The following is a 6655-nucleotide window of genomic DNA, read 5'->3' as shown; positions in this document are numbered from 1 at the left end:
GTACAGTCTTCACTGGGTTAAGAACTGGCTGGATGGCCCAGCCCAGATGGTGGTGATGAATGGATTCACATCCAGTTGGTGGCCTCTCATAAGTGTCCTGTTTGATATCTTACTGAGGTTCAACATGGAGAAGTGCCAAATCCAGCACTTCAGTCACAACAACCCCAGACTGAGCCACAGACTGGGGCAGGAGTGGCCCAGCAGAAAAGAACCTGGGGGTGCTGGCCAACAGCTGTCTGAACATGCATGCGCCCAGGTGGCCAACAAAGCCTGGCCTGTATCAGCAACAGTGTGGCCAGCACGACAAGGGCAATGGTTTTTCCCCTGCACCTGGCACTGGTGAAAGCCACACCTCGAATCCTGTGTCCAGTTCTGGGCCCTCCACTGCAAAAAAGACATTGAGGGGCCAGAGTGAGTCCAGAGAAGCACCAAATGAGCTGGTGAAGGGTCTAGAGAAGAAGACACATGCGAAGCAGGTAAGAGAGCTGGGGTTGTTTAGCCTGGAGGAAAAAGTGGCTTAGGGGAGGCTTTATCACTCTACAACTCTCTGAAAGGAAGTTTAGCCAGGTGGGCATTGGACTCTTCTCCCACGAAACAAGCAACAAGACAAGATGAAATGGCCTCGAGCTGGGCCAGAGGAGGTCCAGTTTGGACATCAGGATGAACTTCTTCACTGTTAGAGTGGTCAGGCATTGGAACAGACTGCCCAGGAAGGTAGTGGAGTTGTCATCCCAGGAAGTGTTCAAGAAATGACTGAACATGTGAGTGCCATGGTTTTATGGACATGTTGGTGATCAGTCAAAGGTTGAGCTCGATGATCTTGGAGGTCTTTTCCAACCTTAATGATTCTGTGATTAAAGAACACTGTACCGCATACAGCAGTCCTGTCTGTGTCACTTCCTACCCAATTGACATGCCTTCACCCAGCTGGCCTGATGAGCCACCTGGATTTTAACAGGATTGCAAATTTATTTCTGCAAATATTTTACTGTTTTCTAATATTAAAACATTGTAAATCTCAATCAGTGAAACATTAAACAATTACTAGCACAGATAAAAAGTTCCCAAATGGTACTGATATACATCAGAATGGCAGGTTCAAAGACATGGGAGAACCTCAGTACATTTGATCTGTCATTTGAGAATAGTGGTTCCAGGAAAAATCATTCTGTCTCTTGCCAGTAGAATATCATACATTTATTACAGCCAGTGCCAAATTTACATTGCATTTTACAGATACATGAAGAAAAGTAGTTATTGTCCCAAAATTGTTCCAGCTGTAGAGAAGCAGAGAAATATCTTTTGTCAGGTAAAAGGAAAAGAGAATGACCTAGGCCCAAGGACAGCATAACAACAGACACAAAACTGGCAACAGACTGAGCAGCAGATTAGCAAGTTCTGAGCTAAAATGAATGCTGAAAAGAGATTCCTTTGAGCACATTAAAGACCTCAGCAGCATCTACAACAAACCAGGGTAATTCAGACAGTGATTAAAACTCGGGAAAAGTAAATAACCAGTGATTCTACTTGTTGGTAGATAAGCATAACTTGGTAGATAATCTAATAACTTCTCACTGGATGTTCATCACTGGGTTCACAAGAGGTGAAGGGCAGTGGAGAGAAGTCGGGCTTATAACTAGCCGAGGAAAAATAAACATAAGCATTTGTGTGTGTCTTTGTGTGTCAGCTCTCAACACATACCTGAAATGCCAGTCATATATGGCAAAAAAATGGGAAATTTGTATAGAGCAATGTATCACATTTCTAAAAGCTGAAGAAATGAAAGAATTTCCATCAGGCCACATGAAAAAGACAGTGCAATTTCTCCAAGATTTTAAACTATTTTGAAGAAAATACTTTCCATCTAGACTCCATGAAATGTTCATTTCTCTTTCAGTGGAGGGATGGTAGGTTGTCTTGCCCAAGAATAGACTAACTCTGTAGCTTACCATATCCATCCTCTTCTTGCTCTCTGGGTGCTGTTGTTCTTACAGCTATAAAATGGATGGTGGTCAATCTGACTTTACCAAGCTTTCAGAGGGTCCACCACTCAGTTCCCTAGAAACTAGCAGCCAGGAGAGCAGAAAAGCAGGGCAGCTCCCCAGCCTTTAGCAAAGCAAAGGGAAAACACCTTGAATTTCCAGAGAACCTCATTCAAAAATCTTGATACCTTCTGGCCATCAGTGGCTGTTGGAGCTGGTTTGAAGTGCCTTAGAAACTGAAGAGAAAAACCATGACAGAATCCTACTTCTACAAAAATACAAGTCTAATATAGAACAACTTCCACAGGAAAAGAAAGGGGGCTTTAAAAGTTCTATTACACATCGTGTCTCTTCTTCACCTTAAAACCAGTCTTCACGTTAACAAATGAGCTTTTGCTTTACAGAAATTTTCCAATTTAAATTGTTATTTCCTGCATCATTTATTGTGTTCTTTGATCTTGTGCTACACCTTTAAATCTATGTCATCTTCTTGGGCTGTTTAGATAAATGTAGTTTAATAACTTCACAGTTTTATCTTTGAACACAGATAACTATCACACAGTCCATTTGCTGTTCGGTTTTGAACAACCACAAGACACTATTTTTAAATCTTCATAAAAGCCCTGCAAATAGCTGAAAGCACTAAAAGGATAATACTAGTGGTTATCACTGTGACGGTAAAAAAATCTATAAACCAAGGTGAGACATCTTTTATTCTTTCAAAATCAGATATCAAAGAAAATCAGATATCATTATTTCATGTCTCAGCTATCGAATAACTCTTCATTTCTTGTACATTTCAATCTCCGATTTTATTAGTCAGACTCCAAGTGACAAATTAGGTCCCTCTATATATGACTTCTAAAAACATCTTGACCTGTAAATCTCTTTACAAACAGTAACAAATATCTGAACAGAAGAACTAGTACATAGCAAGGTAATTTTAAAATAATGATGCATTAAGCATTAAGTTGAATGGTTTATTTTATAACAAACAAGTTAGAGAGGTTATGGGTAAACTACTGAGTGAAGATGAAGCACCAGTAGTCTTATACTACAGACAGGATTTCACAAAGAGGGAAGTGTTGGTAGCTTTATTACCTAAGATTTTCTGACATTAATGCACTCCACAAATGCATAAGAATTAAAAAAGAAAGATTAATCAAAGCTTAGGTGCTAAACCACAGGTTGGAATATTCTGCTCAGTGTGGTTTCCATACATTCAGTGCCTTACACAGAGTTCTTTCATATATTTTAAAAGCATTCCATGGCTCAGAGAGAAAAAAAAAAAAAAAAAAAAAAAAAAAAAAAAAAAAAAAAAAGTTTATTATTTTATCAATTGGGATCTTTTGTTCTGAGCTTTTTAAAAATCACGTCTGTGAATGAACTAATTCAGTTAGTTCCAATTAAACAAGGTTAAGCTCATATTTTCCCTAGCATCATTAATAATTCTTCCTGCTACAAATAAGACCAAATATACCAATCCTGATATAGATGGTCCCAGGTGATAACTTAGTTTGGGTAACATAGTTGCTGTACTTACAGAGTGTGAGAGATGCCTACTCTACCTAGATCTAGGTGTCCATTCTGACAAAACTAAGGAAGACTCAGTGGTCTCTTCTACAGTGTCTGATACTCTACAAAATATCAACCAGCAAGTTGAGTCTGCTTCCATTCAGAGTGAAAGTCCTTTAACAAACTGAGTGATAATGGTGTTTCCTGGTACCCTCTAAGTTGTTACGTTCTGGGTTTTGAGTGAGAGTAAGCTGGCTAGGTCATCCGCTGGGCAATCAGCAGAAGCACAAGGCAGGAGAAAGAAGAAAAAACAGCTCTCAAATTAGCTTAGCCTGACCAATGTATTCAAGTTCAATGTATTTCAGGCTGGTAGTTCTTACCAGTGACCATTCAGAAAAGAGCAGAAGAAAGCAGAATATAGAGAAACAGCACAGCCAATGAACACACATCTGTCCAGCAAAAGGCTACCAAAACTGATTCTTGAGGAGGACTCGAGGACTGAAGCACAGGATGCTCTGGATGTTGTGGGGAAAAAAGATGCTTTGAAGAGAGTTAAACAGTGGGATATGTTGAGCAAAGAGAATGTGAAGTCTGTTCTCAAGAGTTTTCAGACTCAAATGGACAAAGCCTTGAGCATCTTGTTCTGCCCCCATAGTTCACTCTGCTTTGAGGTAGAGTTTGGGCTACACACCTCCATAAGTTTTTCCAGCCTTGACCATTCAGTGGTTGCAGATGACTGCAGATATTAGCAATCAGTAGCATCTCAAAAATGCAATGATCATGAAGAAATCTCAAGCCATTTCAGACGATTTATAAATTCACTTACATGGGAAGCTAGGAAACAGGTCAGATGTTTCACAGATATCCCATCACATGCCAGCAGCTCACTTGTATGTGCAGGAAGAAACAATAATGCCTTGAAAAAAAATTATCCTCTATAATATTTGTCGTCATACTATTCCTTATCTACAATGACTCTACAATTTATTTACTTTTCACAGGACACTAAAATTCCCATTTTTAAAGCGTAAGTTAACAGCTGGCTTTGTAGGACTGCTGTTGATTTTGAAGCAGAGAATAAGCAAGGGATGGGAAAAGACCAGTTAGAAATTAATTTTTTATTGTTTCTACTGATAAATATTTGGCTGCAAAAAGAGACATTGCACAATGAACCGAAATTTCAGATATCCGTCAGTCTGCAGTGAAGAGGAAATTTCCCAGTTCTCCTTTTAGTGTCAGCTTTATGGTAGGCATTTTGCCATCCTACTTCCATGTGCAAGACTGCATCAAAAATACTGGTATGTTTTTCATATCAAAGGGGGAGAATAAATAAATAATAAACAATACCTTTTTTTAATTAGTCAAATGTGAATTTTGAATTTTGCCCATCCTTCACTGAGATTAGGGAACGCTGTTTAACAATCTTTCAGGAAGTTCAAAATATATAGCAATGGAAATGTCCCATAATAAACACATATATGGATAAATTACTTTCCATTTGCATGCACATTTTATCATCTTGATAATCTCCCTCTCTCTTACTTAAACTATGTTTACTGTTATAAAATGTGATACTTTTGTATGAGATACAGATAAGGCCCTCAGTTATGGCTTGCATAACTTACAATATCATTTTCAAAAAGCCCTTATTATATCAGAAATCCAGTCCACCCCGAGAGTCAGTGGAGCTTGGCCACCTCCTCCATGGGATTTTTTTGAGAACTTGACCCTATCTGTGATTAGACATGCAGCAAAGCAGCAGAAGTGCCACCTAAAGTTACCCTCTTGTCTTTTAAATTTTCTTTTGCACCTAAATCTGAATCTAGGGGGTTTTGCATTCACAAAGACACACACATAGGTAGAAATGAGTTAAACTCTGTATTTGAATAGACTCATTTGCTCCACTCATATTGAAATACCACTGTGCTTATTTTACAGCTTCCAGAAAAGTCACATATTTGGTGTCTGTGCACTAATTAATATATTTGTCTCCCCTTCCAGTGTTACTAATTGTTCCTTGGGCTTAACCTTAGACAGTGACTTAGTTAAACGCTATATTGAATTTCACCATTTCCATTTGAACTACCTCTCTGGTAGTTCACTGAAGGGTTTATAGTTATCATGAGTGACCAAAGTACTTGGATGTGCGTACTTAGGTCAGTGTCTAGGCCTATACATGTGGGATGGGGGTGAAATCTTTTAAAATAAAACAGCTGCAGAAGAAATGGTCAAGCCATTGAAGGCAATATGATAGCTGCTATTAAATCCCACTTTGAGAAACTTCCTTTAGCTTTGATGATTTTTTTCTTCTCAAAAGTTGCTATCAATTTTTCACTGACCTCAGCTCAACCTCAAAGAATCAACCTAAGTTGTCGTCTGCTCACATTTTTCTTATGTGGGCACAAAAATTGTAAAACAGAAATAGCAAACTGTACTGAAACTGAAAGTGATCAAAACTTGGGATGGTTTGGGTTTAACAAATTTTATTTTGCTTTTGTAGAACAAATACCCTGAGGTGGCTCACATCAGGATCCCTTTTTGTCTGAAGTTCAGGAAGGTAAGAATTAGTTTGAGACTTTCTCTTTAATTGTAACCAAATGCTACCTTGTAAGGGTTGAGGATTACCGTAAAGGTGTTCTCAGCTTTTCAGGGTTTGTTGCTCTTCTTGAAATAAAAATAATTTGTATAGTGCCTACTCAGTATAAAATCTGAAAGACTCATAGTCTTTATTTATGTTAACAGCATTTTTATTAGGCATCCTTGATATCGTGAACCCATATATTCCTGTTCAGATGGGAAATTTACCCATAAATGGATCAATGCCACAGAAAAACACAAACTCTGCATCTCCTACAGCTGCAATGCCTTCCTGGTAGAGGAATCTGCCAGTATGAGTCAGGCACGGAACATCTTTTTATCAGTGCACACGAAGCACCTTGCAACAAGGTCAGCAGGAGCACCATGCCAACCAGCAAATTCCTTGTGGCACTCGTGCATAACAGATCTTGAGATTTTGCCCCTCATCAAGACTTGAGTGTTTGGCCAGTACAGAAATCCTGTATTTCAGCCTGAGAAATCTGTGCAGCGTATGTGCACTGCACCCCACACTTCAGGAAGCAACACGTCCTGTTGCACATGCAGCATTTCATTGCTCTGCA

This window comes from Hirundo rustica, chromosome 5 (genome assembly GCF_015227805.2).
Source record: "Hirundo rustica isolate bHirRus1 chromosome 5, bHirRus1.pri.v3, whole genome shotgun sequence".
In the NCBI taxonomy this organism is placed as follows: Eukaryota; Metazoa; Chordata; class Aves; order Passeriformes; family Hirundinidae; genus Hirundo; species Hirundo rustica.
The sequence above is the reverse complement of the archived record's forward strand: the minus strand, read 5'-3'. Positions refer to the sequence as shown.